The sequence below is a fragment of the Marmota marmota genome, unplaced genomic scaffold, assembly GCF_001458135.2.
Source record: "Marmota marmota marmota unplaced genomic scaffold, marMar, whole genome shotgun sequence".
Lineage (NCBI taxonomy): Eukaryota > Metazoa > Chordata > Mammalia > Rodentia > Sciuridae > Marmota > Marmota marmota.
The window spans coordinates 9,774,215-9,791,685 of NW_025999999.1; the positions used below are offsets into that span (position 1 = coordinate 9,774,215).

Genomic DNA, 17,471 nt, shown 5'->3' on the forward strand with positions numbered 1-17,471 from the left:
CATCTAGAACCTTCCACCATTCCAAAGTAGCTCCACTCATTCCCGCTCTCCAGTGTTCTCTGCAAAGCATCACAGAAATCCCACATGCCCATCCTGCTTCAGCGACATCAGGTGGTTAGGCTAAACTTATCGCTACATTCAGAGTACTCAGCAGCACAAACAGACCAGCGCAGTGGTGGGCCGCTTGAAGGACTTCTCATCTTTATTTTAGGCAACAAACAGGAGGACACAGTCCCCATGTCAGGATTTTAGGACTGACTCCTCAGTTGTCTTCATGTTTTTACTGAAGGTGGAGGATGGGAGGCAGCTGGCATGGGGAGTTCAGTCACACCCTTGTCTCATCAATGGCACTGGTAGGGGACACAGCTGATTTTTCTGATCTCTGTGTCCTCACTGATGGAGTTCCCTGATGCTGCAGCCTCTGTTGAGGATAGTGGTGGTAATTTTGCCAAACGATGAACACGTTTGCAATGGATCGTGTGAATGCCACGGTTCCCTCTGTCTGTCTGCACTGTTTGGGCTCCACGATGACTCCTACAGAGTCCAACAACTCCCTTCTGACGAGGACATGTGCTTCAGGAAGTCTGCGGAGAAGCTGAGCTGGTCTGTCAGTTTGCACTGGTGAGAACTTTGAACTTGCCTGTGAGTCCAGCCGGTCTGTCTGATGCGCTTCATACAGCAGGGTGGGCAGGTAGGATTTCTTTTTCCAGAAACAATTCATGTCTGCACAAGATGGTGATAGTCTCCCCTGAAGAGGGACAGTGAAGTCCACAGCAGGTGGAATCAAAAGAAGAAATCGCTTTCCTATAATTGGTACCTTTTCATTTTCCTTTGAAAAAAATGCCCATCCCACTATCCCAGCTCTGAATCCCCAGAGAACTGCAGTGGAGGGAAAAGACCACACAGAAATTACAGTTGTAAGCAGATAATGAGAACCAGCCACAAGCAGGCAGCGCTTTGCCTGCGAAAGCGGGGTTTACAATTACAGACTTATATGGCTCCATTTTCTGCTTTCAATACAGCCTGTCGACATCTCCAACTGAGAAGCCCATTGCTGTGTCCTGGGCAGCTTCCTCCAACTCCCGTGTCGAGAGAGATTTATTATTCTTATAGACTCTGCTCATAGCAACCCCCCCCAGATGGGCCTAGGGAGGGAGGCTTTTACTTTATTTCATTTTGCCGGGAACCACAGCTCTGCGGAGACATTTGTTCTGTCTCCCAGGGTAAGTCCCAGAATCTAGGTGAGGAAGGCAGAGAAACTGAAATAGGCAGTGGCTGAGTTGAAAGCAAAATAAAATGAAACCAAAGGCCATTTATTTTCACATTGTGGGAATGGAAGACTGAAACAATAGCCATAATGTCTGTCAGTTAGGAACTGACTAAATCAATAATGGACCATCTATAAAATGGAATACTATATAGCTGTTAAAAGGAATGATTTATTCCTACCGATAAGGACTTATCTGAATGTGTAATATAAAATGAGGGAAAAATGTACAGTGCATAGTCCATAGTATGCCTTCATTTGCACAAAAATAAGAATGATGTGTAGATATGTACCTTGCGTCTACAGGGCTGGTGATCTCTAGGAGGGTGCATGAGAAACTTGTAATGGTATTTACTGCTAAGAAAGCTCTTGACTGAGGGACAGAGAAGGTAGGGTAGTTTTTTATAGAAAACCCTTTTGTGTTTCTAGGTTTGTGTTTTTCTTTTATCTTTCTTTTTTTTTTCTTTTACTATGTGATTACATTACTTTCTCAAAAATCACTTAAGGTTAAAAAATGAGTTACAAATGGAGCCAGGCCCGGCAAGGTTTCCTTTTGGATGGATGAGCAAATTGTGGTTTGACTGTGACACTGAAGCTACCCAGAAATGAAACGTTGACTCCAGGAGCTCCATTACTGTGTGGGATTTATCACTGCTAATGATAAGTATGAACTAGAACTTGTCAGGTGAGGGACGGTTTTACCTTCATTTATGGGGATGGATGGAGTACATTATGGTCCACATAAATTGCATTTATACTACACCGATTCCTTCTGTGCCGTCTATGAGGATTTAGAACCTCCCTCTAATGACATCATTGTCTCCTACCACCAGGGATCCCAGCCTGCTCAGCTGACATCTTACTATCCTTCAGCAGCAGGTAGAGGGTGGGCAGTCTGGTTTCGGGGACACTCAGCATTTCTTGACTGGGAATCAGGGGTCATAGAGTTAATGCAGGTGCCTGCAACTCCAAACAGGAGAGAGAAAGAAGTGGGGAGGCTATGACATCAAGTGTGTGTGTGTCCCTCCTGAAAACAGTTTCAGCTTAGAAAACACCTGGGGTTCACAGCTTGGTCAAGGTGCAGTATTCTGCAACGCCTTTTTAGGAACTTTCTTTGATGTCCTGCCTTCCTCTTTTCATCTACAGGGCTCCTGTGTGTCCGACAGGTGCTTTTTGAGTCAGAAGCCATCATCCTGGGTTGGTCCTGGGGACCCATGGGGAGCATTGGCCAGACAGCCAGGAGGCTGATCCAGCTCTCCACATCTCTGGGGATTCTGCCCCAAAGGGCTTAGAGACCATCTTATCTCCTTCTTTGGAGCGCGCTGGGATGTTTTCATCTCCTTTCTCGGGGCAGAGGTTGACACATCTTGCTTTGGGTTTGTCTTTGAGAACTCAGGTCAGGCCCGCGTATCGCTGGGGTACCGCGTGGCCACCAGGAGGCTCTCTCCCCGGGGTATATTTCTCCGACAGGAAATGTAAAAACTGGAATTGCTGAGAAAATTAGATGAATGAATGGAACCATCCTTAGCACAATGGCTGTTCAGAGGATCGAACTTGATACACACTCAGAAAAAATGGTTGCCTTTTGAAACCCTAGCCGTGTGTGGGGGTGAGCACAGTCTGTCCCCCTGCAGCTCCCTGCCACCACCCCGTGTAATAAGAATCTGTATCTTGCTGTGTGTCTCTCGGGCACTGCCTTTCCCACCTGGCTTTCCTTGACTAGCAGGGATGTTGACGGTCCCAGTGCTCAACTTGGTCGGAATGACTCAGGCGAGTCTGTGTGAGCACGTCCCTAACTCTGCCCAGTAGCTCATGGGTATGGGGGGTTTCCTTTCCTGAACAGGAGAGCAAGAGCCCATCTAGGTTCCATGTGACATTGCTTCTCTCCCCTGCGGAGCACCTGGGTGCAGTCTTCAGCTAAAAGCCACCACCAAGCAAAATAACCTCGCAGCACACAGCGATTCCTATAAACTACCAGAAACGGTGCTGAAAATACCGTGTAGGGTACATAAATTCAAGTATTTAGCCCAAATCCCGTTAACTTAGGGCACACAAAAAAAGAAAGGAAGGACCATTTCCTGGTGGGAGTTTTTAGAAGATGGGAAAGTGAAAGATGGTGGGGGTGGGGGGAGGCAAAATATAAGCGGCATTGAAAAGACAGTGAGAGCAAAGGAAGAAGAAAGGTGGACATCTTTTCCTAGAAGGTGAAGAGGAAAATCTCCGGGCCTGGGTTAGAATTCCATGTGAACTGATGACCCCTGGAAGCGCCTACCTCTGCTGTCACATAGATCTCATCTCATGGCTCAAACACCCCCCTTCTCCCTGGAGCCTTCCCCAATGCCTCAGATCAAAACAAAGCTCCCCTCTAAGACTCACTCCATTACACAGCTTGTCTTTCTCTTAATGCTGACTTTCTACCCTAATAGGATTATTTGTGTCTATGGCCCCCCAAGTGTCTAAACTCCCCAAAGGCACAGATTATGCTGGTGATTGACAGTTCAGCAGCTGTCTTACTGTTTCAAATGTGCCAACCTCAGTGCTCCCCAGGCATTCTGAGAGGAGCAGAACATGGTCTCTGTACTAATGGCATCTACCTTGCGGAATCAAGTACTGTTCTTTGCATAACAAAAGAGCAATCTCCACTGTATGAAACTGGCTCAACCCTCTCTTCCCTGTTTTAAACTATGAGGAAATTGAGGTCCAGTGGCTACTTGACCTTCAGAAGATGACATTCCTAGCTTGCACCAGGCCTGAAACTTAGGCTACTCCTTTCTTGCTCTGTTTTATAGTCTCCAAACAGCACCATTTCCTGATCAGTGTCTCAATTGGTGAAGTAGTGGAACTGGGAGAACCCCACAGTTGGGAATGCAACTTCCAGAGGATACTGGGAGCTAGGGAGAGAGCATGCAGGAGTTGTTCAAAGCAAGACCAGTCGAGTTGTGAGCTTGTCAGAAAGCAAGGAGAAAAGGGTTTCCTGAGCTAGGGAGGAAGCTCATGGTGGAATGAGAGAGGCTTGGCCTATCCTGGTCTGAGATGACTGATGAAGTCATAGTCATGGACAGCCTCCTCTTTATCTTGTTGTGGGCTCCTGGAGGGACTGTGGACTCCAAGCCCTGTAAACAAATATATGTCTGTGCAAACTTAGCTTCCGTCAGTCCCTTGTCAAGCTTGGAAAGCAGCCTTTTCTCTTCCTGGTTGCCACACAGGGGGAGTTGAAGTTGAAAGGTAACTTAGGAAGCCATCTGGTCCATCCCCCTGCCTTTACACAGGTAAGCCATTATCTCCACTTAACAGGTGCCGCCAAGAGGCCCAGTGGGGTTGGAAGCTCTAAAACCATCCATGAGAGCTCTGTCGTTGCTGGTAACCCAGTGGTGACCCATTAGTGGATCTGTTTATGAACATTCCATCTAAGATTCTGGCAGAATCGGGCCCATGTTTCAGGTGAGGTCTAGGTGTCCCCTCAGCTCTGCTCTCTTCATTCATAGGCAAATCAGGACTTCTAATGGCACTGTTGTGTCACCTACCATTCTCTGCCACTCTGGGAATACGGGACCGATTGATTATGAGTTAGCAATCTTTAGATGTGGTTAAAACAGACATTAACATTTGCCATCATTCTTCCCTCATAAAGTCAGTGATGGAAGTCTTCTGGTAAGAGCAGGGTTGTTGTATTTTGAAAGGAGGGGGGATGGTCTGGAGGCATGAGGATGGAGGGAACTCTGGCTCAGTGTCTACAGTCTTTGAAACGTAGACAGTCCTGTTTCAGGGGGTGGTTCTGGCCTGGATTAAAAAAAGTCAGGGTTCAGAAAAGGCACAGTTATCTGAAAAACTCCACAACATTATGTTGGCCTCTGGTCAGAGGTGTCTGGGCAGCAGGGCTGGGTGGGGAGGAGCTGCAGGACCTGAGGTAGGGCACGGCCTGCTTATCCAGTACGGCTCCGGTGCCACTTAGTCTCATCCTCCTGTGGCACCCGGTCAGCTCCTCTCTTAGGCTGCTTTCCATTCTGCTTCACTTCGCTAGTTAAGCATGTCAATGACTTGATAAGACCATTTGGCCCTTCACGGCCATGAGTGTCTCATTCCCCTGGATGGCTCACAGTGCTTGCTCGGTTCCTGGCGGTTGGAAGAAATGCAGTGAACATTTATCCTTATGGTCTTTGGAGCATTTCCTGCTTTGGGAAGTGTGATTTTAAGTATTCTTGGTATCAAGGTGGTTAGAATTTTTTCTTTGTATCATTGTTGTCTTCAAAAGCAGCCTCCTTCCTGAAATGTCAAATGACTCTTGATTTACAAGGAATCACCTTCTCTAAATTCCTGCACCTTTGTGACTGTGTTCCATTCTTGTATTCCAGGTACATACGTGGACCCAAGGGGGTCTTCTATAATGGCTGTGTCCTTACTGGGACTGAGTGGTTTTGGGGTCATTGGTTTTCCAATTTTATCCCTTGATAAGGCATTCGTACCAGGGCTGGGCAAAGGAGGAGAGGATCATTGGAACTTGAGTCAGACACGGTGTATATAACTGTATTTTTTCCCGCGTTTAAATCATTTTAAACAAAGCTGGGGTAAATTGTCATTATCTCCAATTTTGAGAAAAAGAGATTCTTGCCACTCTAGAAGTGAGTTATTTTGAATGTCAGAAAGTGCGACCCCATTTCACACGGGTGAATATTTTTTTACATAGAGTGGCTGGATAGGAACTTGAACTCTATGTACAATAATCACAGACTCTACAATTAGGGTAATTAAAATAATGAGCCTATACTCTTGTTCTTGTCCAAGGTCATGCAGCCAGTAATCTGTGAACCTATAATTTAATCTCAGGTCTGCCTGATTCAAATGCTTCCAGCCCTTTCTGATTGAAAGGTAATAATAATGGAGGGGGGCTACATTTAGGAATTTATATTCTGCATCACAAGTGACCACTGAAAGCTTGTTGGGGAGCTAAATGTTAGATTTGACATGATGGCATTGCTAGGAAGTTGGGGAATAGGTAGGAGGCTGTGATAAGGAGGAGGGATTGGGTCAGGTCCAGGTATTATAATATTCCAGGTATGAGAGGATGGAAATGTGGACTCAAGTTGTGGGTATACAGAGGGCAGGACGACAAATTGTCATTGCAAAGATAGAATTGTTAAGATATAACAGTGATAGAATGATTGTGGGTGACCATGAGGTCAATAAGACCTTCAGGATTTTGGTATGGATTCTGGGATTCTGGGATGGGCAGGTTCACCATGAAGCAAAGACAGGAAAAAAAGACAGAGGAACAACGACTTTATTTAGCAGGTGAGAAGGGAGAAGAAAGAGCATGATTTGACATGTTACTGAAGTATCCCTGTAGCTCAGGAGGTTGGTATCTTCCAAGAGGCAGTTAGCTTTATAGGACTGAAGATCAGGAAGAAGGTCTGTATTAGAGAGGGAGAGCTGGGGTCCATTGGCATTTAACTGGTATAAAGCTGTTAGAGTGGGTTATATTTGGAGGGTTGAAGATGGAACTTTGTTAATGACCAAAATTTAAGTAAGGAGCAGAGTGAGGCAGTCAGTAATGGCAAATCCCAAGACGATGTCAGCAAATGTCTGGGTTTTCCTTTCTTCTCGGTTTCCAAGGGAGAGAGAGGTCACATCCAACCACCTTGAGAGCTCCTTCCAAAGAGTTCTAAGTTGACCATTATGGAGTCATTTATCCCTGAATGTCTGGAGCAGTCATGACTCCAAATACTCTGTACTGTTGTCAGATTTTATGTCCATATTTTTGCCAGACTTTGTGTCTGCTTTTGGTTTGGAAAATCTAGGATGTGTGACAATCCTTGGCTCCATAGAGTAAAGCCCAAGGCATTACCCAGGGACCTGTTTTCCTTCAAGGGTTGGTGCTTGGGCCATTTCCTATCATGAAGCCATAAAGAGCCAAGTGGTTCTGTGGATGGGAAACCATGATAAAGGAAGTTTAGGTGCTCAAAGAAGATGCCTGTAGGATGGGATGGAGAGACTTTCAGGAACCCAGAGGAAGAATAAATGGACCAAAACGTGGACAGACAAGTAGAGATAGATTATTATACAGCATGGTTGAAGAGGAGGACATAGGGACAATTACTTCAATAAATAATACACAATACACCTCCACAGTTACTTGCCAGTTTTTCTTTCAGGACAAGGGGACTTCTGTAGGAAGAATGAGATGCAGGAGGGATACATCAGAGATGAGCCCCTTGGAAAACACACCACTACTTAGGACTTCATGGCCAGGTACACTAAGGGGTTGGGGAGGATGAGCAGCCTGCCTTTCTCTACCCTGAGGAAGACCCTAGATGAACTCCATGAGGAAACATAGTGAGACCCACCATAGTAGTCTCTTTAGAACAGTCTTCTTAGGAGTGTTATAATCAGTTTCCTTTTTTTATTAAAAATTTTTTTTTTATTGGTTGTTCAAAACATTACACAGCTCATGACATATCATCTTCCATACATTTGATTCAAGTGGGTTATGAACTCCCATTTTTTACCCCAAATACAAGTTGCAGAATCACATCGGTTACACATTCACATTTTTACATAATACCATATTAGTGACTGTTGTATTCTGCTACCTTTCCTATCCCCTACTATGCCCCCTCCCCTTCCCTCTCATCTTCCCTCTCTACCCCATCTGCTGTTGTTTTAATTCTCTCCCTTGTTTTTTTTTTTTTTTCCCCTTTCCCCTCACAAACTCTTATATGTAACTTTGTATAACAATGAGGGTCTCCTTCCATTTCCATAGTTTCCCTTCTCTCTCCCTTTCTCTCCCCCCACTAGTCTCTGTTTAATGTTAATCTTTTCCTCATGCTCTTCTTCCCTGTTCTGATCTTAGTTGGTCTCTTTATATCAAAGAAGACATTTGGCATTTGTTTTTTAAGGATTGGCTAGCTTCACTTAGCATAATCTGCTCTAATGCCATCCATTTCCCTGCAAAATCCATGATTTTGTCATTTTTTAGTGCTGCGTAATACTCCATTGTGTATAAATGCCACAGTTTTTTAATCCATTCATCTATTGAAGGGCATCTGGGTTGTTTCCAAAGTCTAGCTATTGTGAATTGTGCTGCCATGATCATTGATGTGGCAGTATCCCTATAGTATGCTCTTTTAAGGTCCTCAGGGAATAGACCGAGAAGGGCGATAGCTGGGTCAAATGGTGGTTCCATTCCCAGCTTTCCTAGGAATCTCCATACCTGTCTCTTATACACATTCTAGATGNGCTTTTGCTATTCTGGGTCTTTTGTTTTTCCATACGAATTTCATGATAGCTTTATCTATTTCTACCAGAAATGCCGTTGGGATTTTGATTGGCATTGCGTTGAACCTGTAAATTGAAATATTTACTTTAAAATACCGAAATGACATTCAGAGGTAATCTAACCTGCCTACACACATAATTAAATCAACATAATGCCCTAACTGTAATACAAAGAAGAAATAAAGGGAGTATAATTTATAACAAAATAGTATGCATTTCAATAAATGCTCAGGTATGACTGCAGTTGAAGGTATAATGAAGTCACCAGATGCTCGCTCCTATACATAGAATCGCTATGAATAAGACAGCCATAAAGGCAGACTATCAGGTGTGTGGTATTGGAAATTCATATGCTAGGAATGGCACTGCAATTTATTGTGTGATTTCCTAAAATGGTGAATAACTTTTTGTAAAGTTCTTTATAAAACAAAAGACAATCTTCCCTCTCAGTCTACTTGGTAGCTGCATTCTTAGAAAAGTCAGAATCTACAAAGATCATGAAAATGTATTTTATGCTTCTGTGTACAATGAATATAGATTCTAGGCATAGTTCACGACAGACAGGTTCTTTCCTACGGGAATGTCTGATAGGATATCTTCAAGTTGTGTGGGACGTCAGGCAGTTTTTCGTGGTATAGCATAGTATGGAATTATCAGCATTCCTGCCCTAAATTCAGTATTGCCTTACCCCACCACATTTTCTCAAAATGCTCCCCAAGGGACTGAAACTTTCCCTCTGATGACACTGTTTTAGAGATGATGGTGGCCAGAAAAGACGAGAGATGTGAAGAACAGAAGAGGGTCAGTTATTCTCTATAGTCCGTTCTTGGTTCCTGTGGGGAGTTGTCCCTGGGGCTGGTTAGACTTTGGCACAGCCTAATTTGATTCCTACTGATTTGACCAATTCCACGTCCCATGTGCCACCATGATACTTCTTTGGTCCTGACTCTCTGATCCAAGACTCTAGTTACCAGTTTTATCCTTCTCCACACTGAATCGCGTGAGGTCACCTTGCCCTGCTGTGGACTGGAGACCTTCCTGAGCAGCCTTGTGCCTCTGAATTCAACCCTTTGAAGGGACCAAATGGTTTCTTCTATGAGTCTTCACAGAGGGATCTTGTGTGTGGTCTATCTTTCAGCTTGGTGGAGCACAGTGGTTTTCTTACATTTGGGTTTAGTAGGGCCAGGGAATTCCATAATTTTTTCTGTATTTGTGAAAAGACTGTCGATGCTCTATATATCCTCTGTAACCAAAGATCTTAATGGTATTTTCCCAAGTGTAAGAACTGCAGGAGTTCATAGATGTGACAATAAAATAACAATGGCTCATATGCTGATTGAATTCTTTTTTTTTTTTTTAATTGATCCCTTTAGGACATTAAGGAAGAACCTCAGTTTGGGGCTAGTGTGTCTTTGACACCTTTCTAATACTTGAAAATCTTCTGTTTTCAGAGAAAGAGCAGGCCTCAGGCTGCCAGCCCCCAGCAGGGAACATAGTAGAGTATTGGCTGCACTTTAATAGCCTTGTTTTCCCTGGTTTGCAATTATTTTTATGATTACTCTGCATTTATGGCAGGTGATACTATTTTCCATTTTGGTAGTAATGTCTAGTTTTCTTTCCAAATCAACTAATTTTAGAAAAAAAAAAAAAGATGAGCCAGTTGAAAGAAATACATCAAATTTAGGGGCTGGGATGTGGCTCAAGTGGTAATGCGCTCGCCTGGCATGCATGGGGCGCTGGGTTCGATCCTCAGCACCACATACAAATAAAATAAAGATGTTGTGTCCACCAAAAACTGAAAAATAAATATTAAAAAATTCTCTCTCTTCTCTCTCTCTCTCTAAAAAAAAAGAAATACATCAAATTTATTATAGGAGTTATAGGAAAGGAGATTGTGAGAGAAAGATTGAAGTTTGGGTGACGTTGCTGTTTTGTGTCATGCAAGGGGCAGGTGCCTGGTGTAAAACAACTAGTGGGGCAGGGGCAGGCCACCTACTCTGGGTATTGGCTGGTTGTCAGTTCATTAAATTATTGGTTTCTTGCATAGACCCACTCCAGACTATTTACTATTCTCGTTGCCTCTGTCCCTGGATGGGAAGGAGCATGTTAATGCCTCATGTAATCGCTGATGGATAGCCTCAGCCTGTCAGTCTCTGACACTTTGAGTGTTCAGTAATTTCATTATCTACCCATTTCTCTACTCTTTGCAGCCTAGCACTTATGACAAAGTGGCATCCATCCCTAATGACATGGGGTGGGCCAGGATTCCCTAGAACCCTTCTGCCTTTAGGAGGGGTGACATTCCACGAAAGCAGGCATTTCCCACCCACACCCCTGCTTTAGAATAAATCAGGGAGCTGGGCTGAGAATATTTGCTGTTGCAAAAATAGAGAAGAAAGAGGTCTATAAAATGACACCTTTAGTGACTAATGATAGTGTTTGAGTTAAATGTTTTCTAAATCAGAATGGAGTTTCTTTTCCCCCCAAATATGATTTTCCCAGCAAGCATTGATATTGACTGGTTGCTCACCAAATAGATAAGATCAGAGGAACCACATTTGCCATTGGTTTGATGGGGCTGAACCGTTTGCTAAACCAACCTTGGACAGTTTAGTAGCTCTGAAAAAAGTAACACATTTTTTTTCCTATTTTTACAAAAATTTGATTGTGTATATTTAAAAATATACAACATGATGTTATGGGGTTCATATAGACAGTAAAAAAGTTACTATAGTGAGGCAAAGAAATGTGCTCATCATCTCAGAGTTACCGTTTTTATTGTTGTTTCAGTGACAGGAACAGCTAAAATCCACTCATTTAGTATGAATCCCATAAGCAGAACAATTGATGACTTATAGTTCTCAAGTTGTAAATCAGCTCTCCAGACCCATTTACCCTTGTAACACAAAGTTACAATCCTGAAACAGGGCTTTTTTTTTTTTTTTTTTAATTGAGGGATAGTGAATGCATGTACTATGTGCTTACAGTATTGTTTACAATTATTTGAGTAACTTCTATATGCCTCATGCATGTGTTTAATCTAAGCAACCTGTATAGTAGCTCCAGAAGGAATAGGTAATGCCAGTTTCCTAAAGTCAGGTGACCCATAAAATGGGACTAGGATTTGCATTTCACATCTCTGAGTGATGTCTCTGTATCCACAGTCCCTGATTTTGGACATAAATGCATTTTTCTTAGAAGAATAGTTCTAACCTCAGTTGAAATGTCATTTCCCTCTCTGAATTGCAAGATGCTCCCAAAGAATAATCTTGGAAGATTGAAAACAAAACAAAAAAGAGAAAAGCATGTTAGGTGCTTTGAAAGTATGATGAACTAAGCAGAGAACACACCCAGACAGCATTTCTGAGAGTGAGGCTCCATCACATCTGTTAAGCCCAGCAAGTGTTGGGGTCATCTGGGGGCTGGGAGATGGTGAATATTCCCATAAGGTAATTCCAGGGATGATGTTTAAAATATTTAACAAGCAATAAAGGGCCTGGGTGCTGCTCAGTCAGAAAGGATGCTGGCCATAGCTGAAGGCAGGGTCCTGAGACCCCTTTAGTGCCAAGACTTACCTCTGTAGGGACAGGACACTAGGAAATTTGGAGGTCTGAGCAGTGGATCTGTGGCTGCTTAGCAGGCCAGGACATGTGTGGGGCTTGTAGTAGAGGCTTGTTCTTAACAGGTATTGGGATATGTCAATATTTTAACTTCTGAGGCTGAAGCGGTGATGCCAGTTGTGTGCCAGTCTTGGCAACCCTCCTGTGAGAAACAGCAAGCTGGTGTTAGGGCTGGCTTCCCCTCTTCATGAGGCCCATATTCTGAAAGGCTCTAATTATGTGCATGAAAATCACAGGGATGCTGTTTTTCAAAAATGCAACTTCAATAGCACGACATGTACATCAAAATGGCAAAAAATCCCAACCAAGGGACAACACCAAATACTGACAAGGTTGTAGTGTCAGGAACTCTTATTCATTGCCAGTAGAAATGCAAAATGTTACAGCTACTTTGGAAGACAGTTTGGCAATTTCCTACAAAGTTAAACACCTTCTTATCACATGATGCAGAAAATGTGCTCTTTTGGTATTTAACCAAATGAGTTGAAAATGTATGTGACACAAAATCCTGTACATGGCTATTTATAACAATTTTATTTGTAACTGGCAAAATTTGGAAGCAGTCAAGGTATCTCTCATTAGGTGAAAGGGCAAACAGTGATATAGCCACCCAGTGGAATATTATGCAGTGTTAAAAAATAAAACCATGAAAAAGTATGAAAAAACCTTAAATACATACTAGTGAAAGTATGTAGGGGAAGGGATACATATCATATGATTTCATACAGACAACATTCTGGAAAAGGCAAAACTATGGAGACAATAAAGTGATCAGTGGTTTTCAGGGGTTTGGTGAGGGTAGGGGAAGAGAGCGATGAAAAAGTAGAACACAGATGATTTTTATGGCAGCAAAAATCTATTGTGTATGATACTATAATGGGGGCTGCACATCACACACTTGTCAAAACTCAATGTACAATTCCAAGAGTGAGTCCCAGTGTAAGCCATGGGCTTTGGGTATAATGGTGTGTGGGCTCATCTATTGTAACCAGTGTTCCACCTGGTGCTACAAGGAAGCCATTGTGAGGCAGGCTGTGTGTTGGGGTGGGGGTTTCTTTGGGATTGTTCACTCAATTTTGCTGTAAACCTAAATTTGCTCTAAAAATAAGATCTATTGAGACATAATTTAAAAAAGCAAAAATTCAGCTTCAAGGGTTTAGCTCTAGTTCCAATGAATCTGGATGAACCTATATTTTCAACAAGCTCCTCAAAGGATTTTTTTTCATTATTATTTTATTTCATCATCTTTAATTTTAATTTTTTTTTTTTTTGTGGCACTGGGAATTGAAGCCAGGGCCTTACACTTACTTACAAAGGATTCTTAAACTCACTGATAGCTGGGAACTGGTGGATAGGATGAGTTGCTTGCTCACAAAATGTTGAGCAAATAAATTTCCTTCCCATCCCCACCTTCTCCTTTCCTGGTTCCCTTGATGGTGCATTGACCTTCCCCTTAGGCCACCAGTTCCACAAATTGCTGCATTATGAAGTGTCCCGTTTTTCAGCAAGCCAGGACTGAGTCTTCCTACTCCCAAATTTGTAGAAATTAGTCACTATTTTGTTGCTATTTTTCCATGCATATATTTTAACTTCTAGTAGAGAGAAAAAGCATCAATGTATTGATAAAGAGCTCATCCCTGTTCTGCCATTTCTTCTTTTGGTATCAGGGATTGAACCCAGGGGTGCTTAACCACGGAGCCACATCCCTAGCCCCCTTTTTAAATATTTTATTTAGAAACAAGGTCTTGTTGAGTTGCTTAGGGCCTCCCTAAGTTGCTGAAGCTGGCTTTGAACTTGCAATCCTCCTACCTCTGCTTCCTGAGCCCCAGGGATTACAGGTAATATCACCTCACCCAGCCTGTTCTGCCATTTTTTAGTTCAGATGCCATTTTGCCACTTGGTGTAATTTCAAGAATATAATTTAATCTCTCTGTGTCCAGGTTTCCTTATCTGTAAAGATAGGGGAGTAAAGAGGGCTTATTTCATAGAGAAGTTTGAGCTGCCAGGTTAGGGTACAATTTCCTTTATTAGCTTTCTATTTCTTCGGCACCCGTAGAGGGAGATGGTCTATGGGAATGGACAGACTCTGTAGCTGAGCAGATCTTTGATTACCTCCTTGGAAGAATTATTCAAGCCCTAATTTCCTCATTTATAAAATAGAAGTAAGAAGGCCTACCTCTGGGTATAATTTGGAGGGTGAAGGATTTCATCTCTGCCAGAGGGTCAGCTCTGTGCTAGGCATGGCAATGCCCAATTGGTGAGAACATCCCTTTTTTAACTGTCACCTGTGTGCCGAGGTCACAGTGAGGACCCAATAAGTATGAGAATGAATAAATTATGTGCCATGATTCAGCTCCAGTGAGATCTTTGAAGGTAAGATATGAATCTGTTGCCAACATAAATTTTAGGTCTCTGGGCTTTCATCTAAGCACGCATGTTTTGAAGCAGGTCCTAAAAGAAGGAACTAAAGCATTGAGGGATGCATTTAATTCTAACACCAAAATCTTAACGTGAGTTTACAGATACGTAAAAGCTCACAACTGTCATTGTAGTAGACAGCAAGGGCAGGCTTCAGATTTCATGAAAAGAGTGGAAAGTTCTACCACTTTTGAAGGTCTTAAGTTTAAACACTGATAAGAATAGAACTTACAATGATTTTGAAAGATCCTGGCATCTTTGATGTTAAAATGGGAATTGTACTCTCTGAGACCTACTTCCCATTGCCAGCTCACTAAGCAATTGCTCACACTTCCTCTTTTTTACTTTGTTATATTTTAAGACATTTAAAATATTTTGGTGAGTCATTCTTTTTTGGTAATTAGATGCAGTGATTAGAATAGCTTTTATGTTCCAGGGCCTTAAGTTTCTTTTCTACACCTCAACGTCATCATTTTCAGTAATGGCCTAGTTCAGTATTTAACAATGGTTTTTGTAAAGATTCTGGATCCCTGAAGTCAAGGAAACCAGTGATGGGAATGGCGGTTCGAATAGCTCCTTATTCTGGTTGTGGTAGACGATGAAAAAAAAAAAATCCAACATTAAGAAGGTAGCAGAGAAGAACTGAAAAAACAGCCACAGGAAAGGTGGAACTTCATGGCTTTAATGCAGTTTTTTTTTTTTTTTTTTTTTTTCCAACATAACAGGTTTTGGAATTGAGATAGCACTTCTCAGCTTGAGCCAATAGATCTCAGTGGGATTTTAAAAAGGAGATACTAGACCATAGTCTCCTCCAGAAGGCACTTCCTGGGAGTTGCTGGGAAAGGGGAGAGTTGGCGGGACTGTGAAATCCTGCGTCCTGGTTGGACAGAGGGAAAGAAAAGGAAGAAAAAAAACCCATAATGTCACAGTTTGGTCCTTGGGTCCATTGGGGACCTGTTGAGCATCTATAGGATCCTTTCCCCCTGAAAATTGAAGCATAAACAGAATCTGTTACCATTCAAAGCTTCTGGAGGTCAAGAGAGCTCATTATTCTGTTATTGGGATTAGGAGTGATGTCAGGAAAGATCTTGGGGACTGATAGTGTAGCTTCATGTAGGGCATGTAATGAGCAGGCACAGCCCTGGGGACAGTCCCCAGCACCAAGGAGGAATGAAGGAAGAAGACCTTGGAGGGAGGGTGGGAGGCACCAAACTGAGTTTTTTCACTTGTTCCCTTTCCCTTTCCTAGCCCTGAATGGGACAGAGGCTAGATGTCTGTTGTCATTACACCAAGAGTATTGAAGCTTGAACAAGATGAAGATTCCTTTCTCATCTGCTTTGAGTTTGTCCTTTCTGTGTCCTTGAAGCTAGTCATTGTCCTGTGCAGGCTGGTGGTAAAAGAGAAAGAGTCTTTTTTTCTTTTGATTCTGGGGATTGAACCCAGGGCTGCTTTACCACTAAGTCACATTCCCAGTTCCCCCTTTTTAAAAAAAAATATTTAAAAATTTGAGGCAGGGTCTCACTTAGTTGCTTAGAACCTGCTAGATTGCTGAGGCTGACCTTGAACTTGTGATCCTCCTGCCTCAGCCTCTGGAGCTGCTGGGGTTACAGATATGAGACACCAACCCTAAGAAAGATTCCTTTTAAGGAAGCAATTCAGAAATTACATCCACAATTTCTACTAACATTCCTTTGTAGGGAGGGGACCAAAACTTAGTCCCAAGGTCACTTCTAGTTTCACCAGAGGTTGGGATACAAGTCTGTAGCTGAGAGGAGACTGAAACTTGGTAGGAGTCATTCTATTTTTAAAAGGAAGAAAGGGGGACAGGTAGTGAAGGGGACCTGGGGTGTGTTGCAGATCCTGTGCCTTCGCAGGTCAGTGTCCTACTTCTGCTGTCTGGTCCCTCCCATTCCTCTCAGAAGCTGCCTCTGGGCAGTGGAGAGGCAGTGGGGCTGAGTAGGGCTGGGACCTGTCCTCTGCTAGCTCACCTTGAATTTTTCTGCATTTTTGCATTGGGTTTGCACAACTTTCCTTTAAAGAAACATTTCCTAGGCTGAAATACTCTTGAAAACCACCACTGTAAGCCCTTTGGACAAGCCCTTCACCTGCACTTCTTTACCTCTGCTTTATCCTTCTTCCCTCTCTGGGTGTCTCCCGGCTGTTTAGAGAGGAGGTGTTCAGTGTTTCTGTTGAGAGTCCCCAGGCACATTTACTCACTCAAGTAAGTGACCCCGTTTTTGCCTCTGGATTCTCACATAAGGCAGTCTATTTTTCCTGGTCCTTTGCTCCTCCAGCCCTCCCTTGGTGGGGAGGGACCTCTGCCTTCTCCAGGGCTCAAGATCTCTCTCCTGGGTTACCTTTACCACTGTCAGAATCTTCCCTAGCTCCTCCCTGAAGGCTGCGGCAGGCTTCAGAGAGCAGCCTGTCCTTGTCTACCACCTAAGGCTGGGACCCAGCTCAACCCCAGGGAACTGTTTTGGGGTTTCATTCCCACATTGGTGGGTGTACATCACCCACTTATCTGCAACTATCTAATTACCTTGTAGGCACAAAGCCTTCTGTTATTTTTGTAATAATACCTTGACATCACCCGGGGCTTCACGGTTCCCACAGTGTTTTCACACAGAGCATCTCATTGGGATTCTGAGAAGCACCCAGGAGATGAGCACCATTAAATTTAAATTCTAAAGATGGGGAGACAGGGTCTCATTGAGGTTCAAGAAACCCCAGCCCAAGGCCACATAACCACCAACTAGCCGAACCAGGATTCGACCTCAGTTCTCCTGACTTCTTCTTTCATTAACTCTTGGTTTTTTGAATTGTACAGAGGATAAGAGGTGGATGAAAATGTATTTATATCATGGAAATGGGATCTTAATAATTTAATGTAATGA

At 43.1% G+C, this 17,471-nt stretch overlaps 1 protein-coding gene across 1 annotated transcript in view; it reads left to right on the top strand.

Moving 5' to 3' along the window:
* The window catches only part of Sorcs3 (sortilin related VPS10 domain containing receptor 3), a 578,947-nt gene that overhangs the window by 129,205 nt on the left and 432,271 nt on the right, over positions 1–17,471 (top strand). The gene's annotated exons all lie outside the window — the stretch shown is intronic.